General features: G+C 43.1%; 1 protein-coding gene across 6 annotated transcripts in view; it reads left to right on the top strand.

The window, feature by feature from the left end:
• Nucleotides 1-17872, top strand: part of LOC138744816 (leukotriene B4 receptor 1-like) — a 110100-nt gene that overhangs the window by 30423 nt on the left and 61805 nt on the right. The gene's annotated exons all lie outside the window — the stretch shown is intronic.

The raw sequence follows: 17872 nt of genomic DNA on the forward strand, positions 1-17872 counted from the left end.
TTTAACTGCTTATCTCTCTTTCATGTGCAAACTTCAAGTTTCTTATCAGGGGGCCACTGTCAAATTCCACCCACAATCATAATCGTGCATCTCCTCCAGCCTGTGGTGCTTTAATTGATACTTCTACATCAGTAAGATCAAGCGTAGATTTGGTGACTGTTTTGCAGTGCACTTGGGCTCTGTCTGCAATGGCAAGTTTGAGCTTCAGGTTGCAGGTGAATTTCATTCCCTCTCCATTCTTACACTATCCTCTGCCTTCCACTGCCGCGGAAGGGAAAAACGCAAATGAAAAGAGCATTGCATCACGTGGAAGAGTCCATAAATTGAAGTGCTAAACTGTATTCACTGTGGAGGAGGAAGATTTTAACAATATCCTGATATACTTGAACATTACAAAAGAAGAGGTGTGGCAGTCTTGAAGCACATAAAGGGGATAAATCTCTAGGGTCTGTCTAGGTATGTCTTGGGACATTGTCGGAAATGAGAGGAGATTGCTGGTGCCCAAGCAGAGAATTTTACACCTTCTTTCCATGGAAAGGACTAATGCACCTTTACTTTACATGGGCTACAGGACGAGTCAGGTATCCTTAGGCTGGTGAGCCTAACATCAGTGGTGGAAAAGGTATTGGACTGGATTCTGAGAGACAGTTGGAAAGGCAAGAACTGATGAGGAAACAGTCAGCGTGGCTTTGTGTGGATGAAATTATGCCTCAGAAATCTGATTTTTTTTTTTAAAAGGATAAATGAGGGAAGAGTGGTAGGCGCAGTCTACCTGGACGTTTGCAAAGCATTTTATAAGACCCTGCATTGTAGTCTGGTGTGGAAGGTCAGAACATGCAAGATCCAGGGTGAGTTAACCAATTGGCTAAAAATTGTCTTGGAGGTTGGAGGGAGCTTGCATTTTGCCCTCTACTTTTAGACCTTCCTAACCTGGGAAAATGACTGCAACCATCTACTTGATGCAAGCCTCTCTTAATTTTATTCACCTCTACAAGGTTACTCCTCAGCTTTCCTCATTCCAGAGAAAACAATCCCAGACTTTCCAATCAATGCTTAAAACACAAGGTCTCCAGTCCAGGCAATATTCCTGTCTATGTTTTCTGCACTCTCCAGCTTATTCCTGTCTTTTCTACAGCATTATAGGCAGAACTGCACACAACACTCCAAGTGTGCTCTAACCAATGCTTTTGAACAGCTGTTACTTGCTGCCCCAACTCTTGTAGGAGAAGTGTTTTCACACACAGGGTGGTGGATAGATGGAATCCCTATCATAAAAGGTGATAGAGGTGGGTAAAATTACAACGCTTAAACCCCATTTGGACATGTGCATGGATAGGAAAGGTTCAGAGGGGTATGGCTAAATGCAGGCAAATGGGATTAGCTTAGATAAGCATTTCATTTAATGAGTTGTACTGAAAGGCCTGTATCCATGCCGTATAGCTCGATGAATTTCTGACTCATGTTCCACTTGAGTGGCTTAAACCCAATGTTCGAATATTGAATTTTCCACATCCCTGTCTCCTTTCCCACTTCCACCAGAGCCCCTATGTTCTCTGTTCCTTTCCATTCCTGTCCTAGAATGTAAATTTATCCTCCCCCACTGGGTTCAATCTACCCAACACCCACACACCTATCCATCGAGGCTTCTTCTTTCTTGACCACCCCTTTCTATCCCCTCCCCTATCTGTTTCAGTCCCTTAACTGGTAAAACTTGACACCTTCCAGCCTCTGTCTCTACCTTCCCCCTCTTTTTCCACCTAGCCACATCTGGCCATTGTTTTTATTTTTGTTATGTTTCTACCTATCACCTACATGCCCCTGTCTCACTTCTCCCTCCCGCTTCTTTATATTGGCTATTTTTTCACTGTCCTTGCAGTCCTGATGCAGGGTCTTGACCTGAAACATCAGCCATCCTTTTACCTCCACAGATTCTAGGTTCCCCCAGCAGTTTCCTTTTTGTGCTAGTTACTCCAGCATTTACATTTTTTGTGTATCTCCATTGCTGCTGGCAAGACTTCTTTGTGATTGCATCAACATAGAGGCTCCAGGACAGATCCTCGAAGATGTTGACACCCAGGAATTTAAAGTTCTTCACCCTCTCCACTACTGAGCCCTCGCGAACACAGCAATAATACACAAAGAGCTACACATTGGGTGCAAGTAAATAACTGCTGAACAATCTCAACTCCCAATTGTTAAATGAGGGTTGAGAGAGAGAGAGAGAGAGAGAGAGAGAGATTGGCAGGTGAGGTCACTTCTGATCTCTTCCCTGCTGGAGAGGTCATGTGACACTCTCATTACAAGGGTGAAATAATTAACCTATTAACAGTCAAGGCCAAATACCAGAGACAGACAGGACATGTAATGTAAATGTAATCAACTCTATTCTTAAAGCAGAATCTCTACAATAATGCATCAAAACCAAAAACAAATGTCCAGTTCCTGAAGATACACATGCATCTCGACCTTGCGCTATGTAAGCATGTGCTGTATTGAAGTTGAGACACCAGTTATCAGGTGAGTTCACCAATGCGCTGTGGAGTTGTTCATCAATATTGTGCTGAGGAAAGTAGGCTTCAAGCCAATGTTCTGATTAAAGGTCATTGAAATATTGCTTACTTTTCGAGAATTTGTCCAATTTTCTTTTGAACAGGGAGGCAGTGCTAATTTTTTAGGTGCTGGAGTTCACCAAAAATGGCGTCAAGGAGGTACCAGAGCTACCCCATGAGGTTCCTGGAGAGGCCCCATGAGGTGACAGAGCTGCCCCCTGAGGTGCCAGAGCAGGGGTCCAGTGAGCTTCGGAATCATTGCACCCCTGTCGTTGAGTCTGGTTTCATTAACCTTAAGGGTAGCTTAATTCAGATCATAATAATTCAATGCAATGGACAGGAATATGCTTGATCAGACCTGCACCCTTCCCATTGATGCACTACCCTTCCCAACTTGGCAACTCCCAAGGTTCCCAGGGCCACAATGTGGTGGTGATAGGTGAAGAAGAGAAGAACGTGGTGACTGGGTCGCAGACTGCAGATCCTGGATAACTCTGGCCACCTTTGCTTGGGTCATGCCATTAAAGGCCATTGTTTTTCAGTTTCTATATGTCCCTGAACCTTGGGGACATTTAAAAAAAAATCTGAAATATAATTTAATGATTAAAATGTTAAAAATAAGTTTAAAATGTTAAACCATAATAAATTCAATTAAAATGCACTTACCTAATGCAAATTACTTAAAACATTTATATTTATAAAAATAAATCACCCAACTTTTCCATCCAGGTCAGTGTTCTCATTCAAATGAATGGAGAAATCAGATAGGATAGATATCCTACCCATTGACTCAATTCATTCAGGAACCACAGCCATCTCAGTGATGAACCCAGAGGTCAGAAGGACTGAGTCTTTATATTTTCTATTATTTTCCTTCTAAATAAGAGACAAGACAGCCCATTATATCTTTTCCAGCTCTCTGAGCATTCTTACCACTCATCCTCTCACTACTGTCCCTGAAAACTTCTATTTCACATTCCACCTCGAATCTCCCATCACCCCAGATAGTTTACGTTGACCAATTAGCCTACCAGCCAGACAGTTTTTGACATGTGGGAAGAAGCCAGAGCACTTAGTCGAAAGCAGTGTGATCACAGAGAGATGCCACACTTGACAATGAACCCAGGTCACTGTGAGGAATTTGCTGTGCCATTAGAACCAGTTGAGTTCCAATGTGTCCTGTACCTCCATGCTGAGGAAATGAGAAACATACAACTTCAAAATACTGCTGGCAGAAGACAAGAATACCTCAGACCTTATAATAATTCTTGTCTTTGTTTTATTTTGGCAATGATCTTGTGTCTGAGTCTTGTGCTGCTTAGCTGTCCCACCAGGTGAAACCTCTTTCTGTTTGTCTTCAAAACTATTGTGATTTCCTTTAATCTGAGGAGGATGAGAGGATACATGATAGAGGTATACAAGATATTAAGAGAAATAGATCGAATAGACAGCCAGCACCTCTTTCCCATGGCACCACTGCTCAATACAAAAGGGAGTGGCTTTAAGATAAAGGGTGGAAAGTTCAAAGGAGATATTAGAAGAAGGTGTTTTACCCAGAGAGTGGTTGGTGCATGGAATGCACTACCTGGTTCATTGGTGAATTTTAAGAGGCCATGTGAAGGAATTTAAAGTGGAGGGTTATGTGGAAGGCAGGGTCTAAGGGACTGCACAACATTGTGGGCCAAAGGGCCTGTATTGTACTGTTCTATGCTCTACATGTTCTTCTGCCTCAGTGTACTGTTCAGAATAAGTTTGTGTTCAAAACGAATCATGGCTGGTCATGTAATTAACAAAGAAAGGTCCTTATTTATGCACAGGGGAAATCACAAAAGAGCACACACTGACGCAGCCTAATCCAGAATAATACACAAATAACTACACATCAGGTGGAAATAAATGACTGCTAAACACTCTCAACACCTGATTGGGAACACAAGGGTTAAACACACAATAACCACCAAGCCGCTCTATCTCCAGTACTCACAGCACACTAATGAACTGAAAATTAATAGCAACTGATGGGTATATCAAATGAATCTTGTCTTCAACATTGCCCATAGTTCAGGGTCTAGGAAAGGCCTTCTGGTGCCACCTGTGGCCTGCAGCCTGGAGTTCAGTGATAGTCTCCAGACAGCAGCAAAAACGGAGAGAGAGAAAAACACCACATGTTGCATTTTCAATGCAGGGCCCATCCATGTGACCTGTGAGGACCAGCCTCACACTTGGGCAGATCTAATCATTGATTGGCACTTGGAGGACCAATCATGCATCAGCCTCACAGGTGGGCAAATGTTGATTGGCAGGTTAGGTCACTTCTGTCTCTTGCGTGTTAGAGAGGTCAGGTGATCCTCCCATTATCCTCAGAGAGGGGATCGATTACATTGCTGGTTTCATTCCTGAGACCAACCTTTCAAATTTTTCCTGGACTCTCTCAAGGCCTTCACATTCATTTTAATATGTACTCCCTAAAGCATGACTTAATGCATCTTCAGAGTCATAATCGTTGATGATATAGGCTCAAATGAATTTTTTGTTTGTGTTCTCTGTGCCCTATTTACAAAGGCTAGGATTCCCTATGATATTTTAGTCCTCTCATCAACTTGTCCTGAATATGTATCCTTAGGCCTGCATTTTCTTTAAGATGGTTCCATTTAGATTGCCTAATGCCTTCTCCTTCTTCCAAAATGCTTCATGTTGACTGTAATGACTTCTGATTTGCACATAAATTATTTTTATTTCTTGGTTAACTCCAAATTTGGCAATAGAAGCCTCTCGATGTTTTCCGGAGAAGTGTTCTGAGTCATTTTACTTGTTTCAATATGCAAATCTATTTTAATTATAGAAAAGAATGCTTATCAGAAACATGATCAAATTAAACTTTTTAATCTTTAGCAGTGTAACCATACTGTCAAGAAATCAAAGAAAATAATCTGCTGAATTGGAGAATATCTCATGGGGACAAAAAAGCTGCACTCCTGTCGATTTTACTTTCAGAGTTGCATTGAACAGAGATTACTGGATGATTTACTCAGCTCTGCCAATGAATGATGGTCTTGAACTCAGACTGTTAGTTTTTAAAAAATAAAGTCAAATAGGGATCAGGACAGTTGGCTATACAGAATATTGATGATAATAACAGCCCCTGCTGGATACTTTGGAGTTGTGAACTATGAGGAATTAGCATTTGGTGAAGAACCTCTTGCTCTTCATTAGGTTTTCACTTGCAATGAGCAGTTTTTATCTTTGCCAAGTTATTGCCCACAATTTGTACTTTCTTTGCATGACAGTGTGGGGCCTATAGTTGCTAATAATGTTGTGCTTCTCTTTTGCATCAATAAGCTGGAAGGTAACTTGTATGTCTTTGGGAATGGGAAGAAACTCGAACACCCAACGGAAATCCACTCATGGTCATAGGGAGAACATTCAAACTTCACACATGCTACTGGAAGTCAGGACTGAATCCAGGTTATGACTGAATCTAGGTCACTGCAACCGTGAGGCAATGGTTCTATCAGATGTTTCACATTGTCACTTTTATTGTGTTGTATTGCTATCCGAGGATGAAAATATGCTGTCAGCAAGGTTAACTTAGCTATCTCCATCCATAACTTCAGAAGGGATACCATGGCATCAAATCTACTGATTTAAAAAAAAACCTTACATTTTATCCAGCAATTTTCCACCTCTAAACCATTCAAACGGTAAAATAGAGGACATCATAATCAAAAGCAAAATCTGTGTAAACAAAGGCTGAAGTAAAAAGTGTTACCATGGCGAAGAAGATTTGGTTAATGACTCCTTTGTTTCTTCACTTCTGTGAGAATAATAGCAATTGCTACAAAATTGGTAAAGATGGTTTAATGGGTAATTGAAACAATTAGTGGGGATTGGATTCTGATCATAATTAATGGAATGGAATCTTCGAAAATTGTACTTTTTTTCTCCAAATTTTATGTTAGTTGGCCAATTGGTTATCTTTTTTTTTAAACAAATCTAGGGTAGTTTTTCTTCTTTGGCTTGGCTTCGCGGACGAAGATTTATGGAGGGGGGTAAAAGTCCACGTCAGCTGCAGGCTCGTTTGTGGCTGACAAGTCCGATGCGGGACAGGCAGACACGGTTGCAGCGGTTGCAGGGGAAAATTGGTGGGTTGGGGTTGGGTGTTGGGTTTTTCCTCCTTTGCCTTTTGTCAGTGAGGTGGGCTCTGCGGTCTTCTTCAAAGGAGGTTGCTGCCCGCCAAACTGTGAGGCGCCAAGATGCACGGTTTAAGGCGATATCAGCCCACTGGCAGTGGTCAATGTGGCAGGCACCAAGAGATTTCTTTAGGCAGTCCTTGTACCTTTTCTTTGGTGCACCTCTGTCACGGTGGCCAGTGGAGAGCTCGCCATACAACACGATCTTGGGAAGGCAATGGTCCTCCATTCTGGAGACGTGACCCACCCAGTGCAGCTGGATCTTCAGCAGCGTGGACTCGATGCTGTCGACCTCTGCCATCTCGAGTACTCCAATGAATGTTGAGGATGGAGCGGAGACAACGCTGGTGGAAGCGTTCTAGGAGCCGTAGGTGATGCCGGTAGAGGACCCATGATTCGGAGCAGGACAGGAGTGTGGGTATGACAACGGCTCTGTATACGCTTATCTTTGTGAGGTTTTTCAGTTGGTTGTTTTTCCAGACTCTTTTGTGTAGTCTTCCAAAGGCGCTATTTGCCTTGGCGAGTCTGTTGTCTATCTCGTTGTCGATCCTTGCATCTGATGAAATGGTGCAGCCGAGATAGGTAAACTGGTTGACTGTTTTGAGTTTTGTGTGCCCGATGGAGATGTGGGGGGGCTGGTAGTCATGGTGGGGAGCTGGCTGATGGAGGACCTCAGTTTTCTTCAGGCTGACTTCCAGGCCAAACATTTTGGCAGTTTCTGCAAGACAGGACGTCAAGCGCTGAAGAGCTGGCTCTGAATGGGCAACTAAAGCGGCATCGTCTGCAAAGAGTAGTTCACGGACAAGTTTCTCTTGTGTCTTGGTGTGAGCTTGCAGGCGCCTCAGATTGAAGAGACTGCCATCCGTGCGGTACCGGATGTAAACAGCGTCTTCATTGTTGAGGTCTTTCATGGCTTGGTTCAGCATCATGCTGAAGAAGATTGAAAAGAGGGTTGGTGTGAGAACACAGCCTTGCTTCACGCCATTGTTAATGGAGAAGGGTTCAGAGAGCTCATTGCTGTATCTGACCCGACCTTGTTGGTTTTCGTGCAGTTGGATAATCATGTTGAGGAACTTTGGGGAGCATCCGATGCGCTCTAGTATTTGCCAAAGCCCTTTCCTGCTCACGGTGTCGAAGGCTTTGGTGAGGTCAACAAAGGTGAAGTAGAGTCCTTTGTTTTGTTCTCTGCACTTTTCTTGGAGCTGTCTGAGGGCAAAGACCATGTCAGTAGTTCCTCTGTTTGCGCGAAAGCCGCACTGTGATTCTGGGAGAATATTCTCGGCGACACTAGGTATTATTCTATTTAGGAGAATCCTAGCGAAGATTTTGCCTGCAATGGAGAGCAGCGTGATTCCCCTGTAGTTTGAGCAGTCTGATTTCTCGCCTTTGTTTTTGTACAGGGTGATGATGGTGGCATCACGAAGGTCCTGAGGCAGTTTTCCTTGGTCCCAACAAAGCTTGAAAAACTCATGCAGTTTGGCATGCAGAGTTTTGCCGCCAGCCTTCCAGACCTCTGGGGGGATTCCATCCATACCTGCTGCTTTGCCATTTTTCAGTTGTTCGATTGCCTTATATGTCTCATCCTGGGTGAGGACCTCATCCAGCTCTAGCCTTAGGGGCTGTTGAGGGAGCTGGAGCAGGGCGGAATCTTGGACTGAGCGGTTGGCACTGAAAAGAGATTGGAAGTGTTCTGACCATCGGTTGAGGATGGAGATCTTGTCGCTGAGGAGGACTTTGCCGTCTGAGCTGCGCAGCGGGCTTTGGACTTGGGGTGAGGGGCCGTACACAGCCTTTAGAGCCTCATAGAAACCCCTGAAGTCGCCAATGTCCGCACTGAGCTGGGTTCGTTTGGCGAGGCTAGTCCACCACTCATTTTGGATCTCCCGGAGTTTGCGCTGAAGATGGCTGCATGCGTGACGGAAGGCATGTTTCTTCTCTGGACAGGATGGCTTTGTAAGGTGAGCCTGTTGGGCAGCTCGCTTCTTTGCCAGCAGCTCCTGGATTTCTTGGCTGTTTTCGTCGAACCAGTCCTTGTTTTTCCTGGTACAGATATATCACTTGCAGCTTGAAATTTCTGTGGAAAATGACTCAACTTTTTAAAAATGAGATAATTGATTTCATTCTGTGTCATAACTCTAGATGGTTCCCTACTACCTGTGTTCAAAAGCCTTTATCAAAGTTTTTTGAATACGCCAAATAACTTTACCTGAGAACACATTATTTCTTATGTTCTTAAGATATGACTTCACTAAGTGCAGCCAACCCTTCAGATTCTCATCCCAGTGGAGAAGATGAAGGGTGGCCATTTGATGTCAACTGCACTGCAGAGAAAACTTCATGGAATCAATGAAAATATCATACAGAAAAGTCTATTTGGCCCTTTAAGTCTGTAGGTAGGATTCAGAGGGTCAAGGAGCATGTGTGGAGGCAAAGGTATGGTAGGTGCCAGATTGTTTTTCACCCTTGGTCGGGTTGAGCAGGGGTGGGGGGTGCTGACTGGGCTGAGAAGGGGTCGGGTGGGAGGGGTGGTTGCTGACCAGGCTGAGTGATGGGTGCAATACCTGACATGACGTGCATCGAACCACTTCCTCCCTCCACCTTACTAGACTAACGCATGTGCTTATAGCGCGTTCATCAGAACCATGTCATTCATGACGCAGAGGTGCTGGAGCTGTTGGAAACTTTAACAGTGCGCCTCTGAGGTCTGCACCCTGGGCAGCTGCCTGGTTGGACTAATGGTAGCGCTAGCCCTGGGCAAAGGGATGGTTGACGAATCGGGGTGAGACCCTAAATCAGTATTGAATAATTCAAGGTCCTTTTGTGGTGCCTTGACCTGAAAAGTTGACCATCTCACCACAGGCACAACTCGACCAACTGACATCTTCAAGCAGTTTATATTTTGCTCCATATTGCAGCATCTGCAGTCTCTTGTGTCTCGAAGTCTGCACAAATACTTTTGCAGAGAGATCCAGTTCATTGTCCCATGGGCTTTTTCCTCCACTCCCTTACAATTTTTATTTCTTCTTGAACACCATCAGAAACTGCACTCCTTGCAGAAAACAAAATGTGTGTTTACTCATGCCATCTATGGAGACAGTAGGAACATTTGGTTGTGCAGTCAAATCAAGCCCCAAGTATCTAGAGGGATTGCTCCAAGAAAACCAATAGTCACATTTGCATAATCAAATTTCAGGACTGCCTTTTCAACTCCATATATCACCGACCATCAATTGACTTCTGCTACTTAATGAACCATAACATCATTTAATGGCTAACAGTCCTCATAAGACTCCAAGATCAATGTCTTTACAGTTTGCACATTGATGCACCATCAACACTCACAAAGACTGAAGTTGTGAAACTGATTGGGTTTTATTAACTATAGACTGGAACAGCTGCCAACCTCATTGACTGATAATGGCAGAGTGAAATGGGGAGCATGCAAAGGGCTATGGGTAAGATAGGTCTAGGGAGGCATGTTCAGCCGGCAGGAGTCAATCATAGCACAACAGTGGTTTACCACACACAGATTGCATTTGGGTATTGTATCTGCCACAGTTGAATAACTAAGAGCATGTTTTTATTATCAGGAATGCATCTCACCAGTAGTAGACTGCAAGGCTTGCATTTCATACAGGCACAGGGTAGCCACAGAGTGGATCTCCTCCTCGGGTTGTAGTAATACTCCGACGTGTCTGGGTGGCATAGTTGGCGTAGCGGTTAGTGCAATGCTTTTACAGCACCAGCGATTGGGACTGGAGTTCAAATCCCACGTTTCTGTAAGGAGTTTGTACGTTCTCCCCGTGTCTGTGTCGGTTTTCCCCGAGGGCTCTGGTTTCCTCCCACCCTTCGAAACATACAGGTGGCATAGGTTAATTGGGTGTAAATTGGGAGGAATGAACTCGTGGGTCAAAATGACCTGTTACTGTGCAGTAAGTCTAAATAAATAAGTAGATAAATAAAGAGGGAAATAAATAAATAGACAAATAAACATAAATAAATAGGTAAATAAATAAATAAATAAATAGGAATATAAATAGATAGAATGAATAGAAACAAATAAATAAATATAAAGTAAATCCCAATTTCCAGTGTCGGTCGAAGTCAGCAAGAGCACCTACTGATGTTTTGACAGTTCTGCCTCTGCTTCCTTATGGAGTATTTTTCCACCTCTCATGAAGCCCCCATTCAAATGAATGCTCCCAGAAGAAAGGTAAATTATAATGTTTTAAATATAATTTTTAAAAATTAATATTAATGATTTTAATTTATCTTATTGCCTGGTTGTGCTTTTTGCTTTTTAAATGATGACTGGGTGAGGGGATCCTGTGACTAGCCAATAGAGCTATGCCTGCTCTCAGACAGCACTGTGGTGTATGAGACCTTGCCAAGGTACTGACAACCAGCCTCTTTGTTGAAGATTGTAAGTGGCTGGTGATTTCTGAGCAATGGTTGACCTGGTTCTCTATCTGTTGTGATTGGAGCATTCCCTCCTGGTCCTATTGTGGCAGGGTTGAAATGATGCCAAGGTCATGGTTCTCTCAGGACAAATTCGCCTTCTCACACCCTACTTCATTTCACAATCTCTTTAAATGTTTTTTTAAAATTCTTTAAATGTAGACACGCAGCACAGTAACAGGCCATTTCGGCCCATGAGCCCATGCTGCTCAATTTACACCCAATTAACCTACAACTTCCGGTATGTTTCAAACTGTGGGAGGAAACCAGAGCCTTGGGGAAAATCCATGCAGACACTTGGGAGAACGTAGAAACTCCTTACAGACAACGGGGGATTCAATCACTGGTCCCAATCGATGACACTCTAAAGATTTTTCACTAACCGCTACACTAACTGTACCACTCATTTCTGATTCAGAAACAGCGTATGATTGCTGTTTTTCCCTCTCCATTCATTGCAACCCTACCCTCGGGATCACTTACCATTAGGTAGTGAAATGAAAGGAAGAAAGCAGTGAAGGTGAAGTCAAACCCTCTCTCACTTTGGTACTTTCTCAATGACAGCTCAAGGGTCAGCGTTGCACATTCTTGAGAATAACTTAGCCATTTGCTGATGGTGAGATGTCCAGCATGAATATTGGGTCACTGGAAGGTATCACACATGCATGTTCTGCCTCATGGCATTCATATGAAAACTCTTTGGTGGAGGTTTACCAGATTAGGTTGATCTGTTTGTGCAATAATAGGTTGGTGCATTGAAAAGATCCTCAGAACACCCATTGTTAAGAAGCATGGAAAATTCTATCATCAATCTTACTCCAGTCTTTGCACAGAACTTTCTGTCCATCCCTTACAACATAGAAATGATACCAGCCTCCATTAGAACACATGTTCAGTGGTCAGGGCTTCAGCTTCCATTGTAGCAGGACCAAAAGCAGTGCTGTGCAGTGGGCTCTCTGACTGCCACTGTTATGTGATGCCTGCAAGGCGGTTAACCTGCAGCCAAGTGAATCATACCATCCATGTGAAACCATCCTTCACTTTACCTTCTTCTCCCTGTCAAGTGGGAGTGAACTGATCTTCCTCTTCCTCTTGCAATAAAGGATGTCACACTGTGAGATGTTACAAATATCTCCAGCTTAAGCTAGAAGAAACTCCAAACAAACAATTCATAGCCATGGTGTTGTGTGAGAAGGGAAAAGTTCAATGGGTTCAAAGATGAATGTATCTGGTCACAGGATGAACATAGGAAAGATTATAAAACACACATAAGGTTATTGCATCAGGGAAAACACACACGAGTACTCTCAATCACAAAACACTATAATTTGTCACATTGGGCTTAACACTACTGATACTAGTAACTGATTAAGCCTATGCAGTACAACCCAGTTACATTGGAATTAACACTACCAATACTAGCAATTGCTTACAGTCATACAAATACAGTACAACCAGTCACATTGGACTAAATAGTACTGATTTTAGCAACTGTGCACAGGCTTATAACAACCAAGGATTACAATTCACTACCTGGTAGTGTCCAAAGTGGGCACAGCTCCAATGCAATCTAACAGCCCTAATCCCTGTGTAATGCACCCTTTACCACCAACTCCTCCAGCATTGTCCACAGTTCATGACCTGGAGTGGAGCAGGGTTCATCTCAGGACCAAAGAGCAAACGAGCTACTGCACATAGTGAACCTTATAGTACAGTAAGATGGAGGGTCCAGCCCAAGTAATCACTCGATGATTAAAGGGGCCAATGGTCAGGTGTGCACTAATTGATGGGAGGAATGCAACCTTGATTGGGAGGTGACATTTCTTTCAACTAGGTTCCAGATGGAGATGTCACATGACTTACACTTGCCACAATCCACACTATACATGGTTATCCTATGAAATTGATGTTGTCGTGGCTGTGCAGCAGACAGCTTTCATTGAAGACATTTTATTGGAAGTACAGATGCATCACACTTTTCCTTCTTGCAGCAGAATTGCTCCTTGGCTCTGTTTATCCTGCAGTTTACATCCTCTGTTCATTCTCCCCATGCTGTCCTATACTCCAAGGAGAATGGTAATTGATACACCCATTGTTTGCGCAGAAGTTTGTAATCAGGACAATATCCTTCATCTGTAGATCTTTGCAATGTTCTAGTGCATATAAAGCTCATGGAGAATTGTAACTACAGCCAATAGAAACCACCAGTAATTAATCTGATATTGCTATTGATTCCTTTTATCAAAATTTGTCATGGGTCTTTCTTCTGTTGAACACATGATCAGTCATGTGAAATTAACGGAGATAATTAGTTGGAGGTTAAACAAGAATGTCTGCAGATGCATTGATTAAAGTTTAGTACACAAACATCTCAGCAGGCCGGGGAATTCATAGGAAGCAAAGAACTATAACCAACATTTAGGGCTTTCCCCTTCGTCAAGGTAGGAGCAATAAGTAGGCAGGCATCAGATTAAAAAGGTGGGGGAAGGAGGAAAGAAGGGGCAGGGAGAGAAGCATAGGCCAAAAGGCATAGGTGGATATGGGTGGGAGGGCAGAAGAGAAAAAAAGCCATAGTTGTAGGAAACCTAAAGTTGTGAAAGTAGGTGATTTTAACTTTTTAACTTTCCACATATTGACTGGCACTTCCATGCTGTAAAAGGGCTAGATGGCTTTGAATTTTCAAATGTGTCCAGGAAAGTTTTCTAAATCAATATATCAATGCACCAAGAAGAGAGAGTGCAATACTGGATCTCCTATTAGGGAATGAATCAGGACAGGTGGCAGAGGTATGTGTAAGGGTACACTTTGGGTCCAGTCATCATAATAACATTATTTTCAAGATAATTATGGATAGATCTGGTCCTGAGGTTGAGATCCTAAATTGGAGTAAGGACAATTTTGAGGAAATGAGAAAGGATCTCGACAGTGTGTTTTCTGGCAAGAATGTGTTTGGTAAGCAGAAGATCTTCAAAGATAAAATTTTGATAGTACAGAATTTGTATTTTCCTGTAAAATTAAAGGCAAAGTTAACAGGAATAAGGAACTCTGAAGATCTATCCTGTGGCCTCAGCGTTGATACAATCATGAAGAAGGCTTGCCAGGGGTTTCACTTAGTAAGGAGTTTGAGGAGATTTTAACCAAAGACTCTTCCAAATTCATACAGGTGTACTGTGAAAAGCATTCTGATGAGTTGCATCAATGTCTGGCAAGGAGCTGTCAATGCACAGCACAAGAAAAGACGACAGAGATTTGTAAACTCAGCCAGTTCCATCATGGGCATCAGTCTTCACTCCATTGAAGACATCTACAAGAGACAGTGTCTCAAGAAATCAGCCTCTATCCTCAAGGACCCCTACCACCCAGGCCATGCCCTCTTCACTCTGCTACTATCAGGAAAGAGGTACAGAAGCCTGAAGTCGAACATCCATCGGTACAAAAATTGTTTCTTCCCCTCTGCCATCAGATTTTTGAATGGACAATGAATCCTAGACACTCATTCATTTTTTTCCTTCATTTTGCTCAGATTTATTTAATTTTAAAATATAATTTATAGCAATTTTGCACCTTTAATGGTGCCACAAAACAACAAATTTTGTGACATGTTCATGACAACAAATTCCGATTCTGATTCTGAACCTTGGTTTTTGAGAGGTTTTGGAGATCTGGTTAAGAAGACAGAGGTATAGGCAACAAGGAGCAAATGAGATACTTGGAGGGGCCTAACAGAAATGAGAGAAGTTGATGTTAATGCTTTCTGGTTGGAGAGTGCCCAGTCAGAATATTTGGTGTTATTCCTCCAATTTTCAGGTGGCCTTGGTTTGGCAGTGCATGAGGCAATGGTCCTGTCGGTGTGGAAATGGGATGAGGTATTGAAATGGTCGGCTACTGGGAGATGCCTGTTATTGCAGTGATCAGAGTAAAGGTGCTGATCGAAATGATCTTCCATGTCCTTCTCTCTGATATTGAAGAGGGCATAATGGGAGCACTTGATCCAGTAGATGACCCCTGTTGATTCACAAATGAAGTGCTACTTCATTTGAAAGGACAGTTTAGGGCCCTGAAGATGTGTCTGGTGGTGGGAAGTGGTGGAAATGGCAGAGGATGATATGCTGGAGGAGAAGGCAGGTGGGGTTCTAGGTGATGACAAGGAGAATCCTATCCTTGTTCAATCTAGGGGTGGAGGGGGCTGGGGCAGATGTGCGGCAAATAGAGGAGATGTAGTAGGGACTGAATTGATGGTAATAGAGGGGAAGTGATTTTTTTTTGAGGAGGACATCTCCGATGTTCTGGAATGGAAGACCTTATCCTGGGAGCAGAAGCGACGGAGACTGAGGAATTGAGAGAAAGGAATGGAATCCTTGCAGGTCAGGGTTGATGTCAGAACAAGGCTAATTGGGAGCATTAGGATAACTGCAGGGGGGGGCACAATCACTCAGTGGGGAAGGGGGTGGTGGTGGTGGTGCCTACCTGCCATGAACCTCCCCCCATGCGCCGCCGTCACACTTCCCCTTCCCTCCGGCATAACAGACAAACATGCTGCTTATATCGTGTGCAGACAAGTGACACTAGTGACGTTATCACTATGGGTGGGGGGGGGGGAAGGGCACAATAACTCATTTTGGGGGAGCAATGCCCACGAATGCCCCATACTTGGTGTTGGCTGTGCCTCATTGCAGGTGACAGGGTGTACAGAGCTGTAGACGAGGTAACTGTAGGAGTTGGTGGGTTTGTAGAAGATGCCTGTTGAGAATTTATCTCTCAAGATGGAAACAGTGAGATAGAGAAAGGGGAGAACATTGCTGAGAAGATAGTTATCAGCAGAGTGGATTAAACTGAGGAGCTCAGAATTGGTGCATGAACTGGGTGTAAGAATGGAATCCAACTCTTCACTGCAGATATTATTTGCTGAATATGGTCATGAAATTTATTATGTCTTTTTTTAGATATTCTTTCTGATGATTAAGGGATTTTTTCGTTCTATCTCTTGACTGGGGTTTGTAAAGAAGGTCTCTGATTTTGAGGGTTTTTAAAAAAGACTTCAGTGCAGTGCCCTGGGTTTGGAATCCCATGGATTTCTGGCAAAATGCAGCTGTGCAAACCAACCGCTGCTAATTGGCACTGCTCCTGGATATTAAACTTCTCAACTTCAGTCTGCACCATTCACAAGGTGCAGACTGAAGCCGGAAATATTCCAAGTACATCCAGGTACTTGTCCAAATTCTTTTCAAATGGTAAAATCAAGCCAGCATTTACCAATTCAGCTGGAAGCTTGTTCCACACTCCCACCACTCTCAGTGTGAAGAAATTCCCCCTAAACCTTTCCTCTTTCACCCTTAACCCATGTCATCTGGTTTGTATTTCACCTACCCTCAGTGGAAAAAGCCTATTTACATTTACACTGTCTATCCCTGTCATAATTTTAAATACCTCTATCAAATCTCCCCTCATTCTTCTATGCTCCAGGGAATAACCTGTTTAATCTTTCCCTGTAACTCAATTCCTGAAGTTCGGGCAACCTCCTAATAATTCTTCTCTGCACTCTTTCCATCTTATTGATATCCTTTAGTTAGGTGACCAAAACTGCACACAATACTCCAAGTTTGGCCTCACCAATGTCTTATACAACTTTAACATAATATCTCAACTCCTGTACACAATACTTTGATTTATGAAGGTCAATATGCCAAAATCTCTCTTTACAACTCTATCCATCTGTAATGCCACTTTCAGGGAATTAAATATCTGTATTCCCAGATCCCTCTGTTTTGCCGCATTCCTCAGTGCTCTACCATTTACCATGTGCATCCTTTGTTAGTTTGTCCTTCCAAAATGCAACACTTCACACTTGTCTGCATTAAATTCCATCTGCCATTTTTCAGTTCATTTTACCAGCTTGTCCAGATCCCTCTGCAAGCTTTGAAAACCTTCTTCACTGTCCACACCACCACCAGTCGTAGCATCACTTGATCCAATTTACCACATTATCATCCAGATCATCGATATACAGTGAAACCCAGCTATAAAGTGATCGTTGGGGTCCATAAAACTTCATTGCGATAAAATGGGGTCATGCTAAATTGGGGTTTCACTGTATTTCCTTATTTAATTTACATACCTACATCATTTCTATTTCTCCTTTATTTGGAACATCCCAGTTATTCTGTATGCATTTTAAATCAATCCAGGAGCCTGACGCCATGGTCCTGCCGGGAACCCAACATCCCTGCTCCTGCTGGGAGCCCGACGCCTCTGCTTCTGCTGGAAGCCTGATAACGCCATTCTGCCATTAATTTACTTATCATTAACTCAGAGAGGCCAATGCCTGAGTCCAATGACTCTTTGCATTATATCCAAATTTGTGTTAATTGTGACGCATACAGTCAGAGTTCCAATGTAGATGACAAACAACAATAGTCCCAATACCAATCCATAAGTCACACCTCTAGTCACAGGCCTCCAATCTGAGAAGCAATCTTCCACCACTACTCTCTGGCTTCTCCCATTCAGCCACTGTCGAATCCATTTCACTACTTCACTATGAGTACCCAGCATCTGAACCTTCCTGACTAACCTCCCATGCGAGATCTTGTCAAAGGCCTTACTAAAGTCCATATAGACAACATCCATAGCCTTTCCTTTGTCAACTTTCCTCTAAAAACTCTATAAGATTGGTTA

Source organism: Narcine bancroftii, chromosome 10 (assembly GCF_036971445.1).
Source record: "Narcine bancroftii isolate sNarBan1 chromosome 10, sNarBan1.hap1, whole genome shotgun sequence".
Lineage (NCBI taxonomy): Eukaryota > Metazoa > Chordata > Chondrichthyes > Torpediniformes > Narcinidae > Narcine > Narcine bancroftii.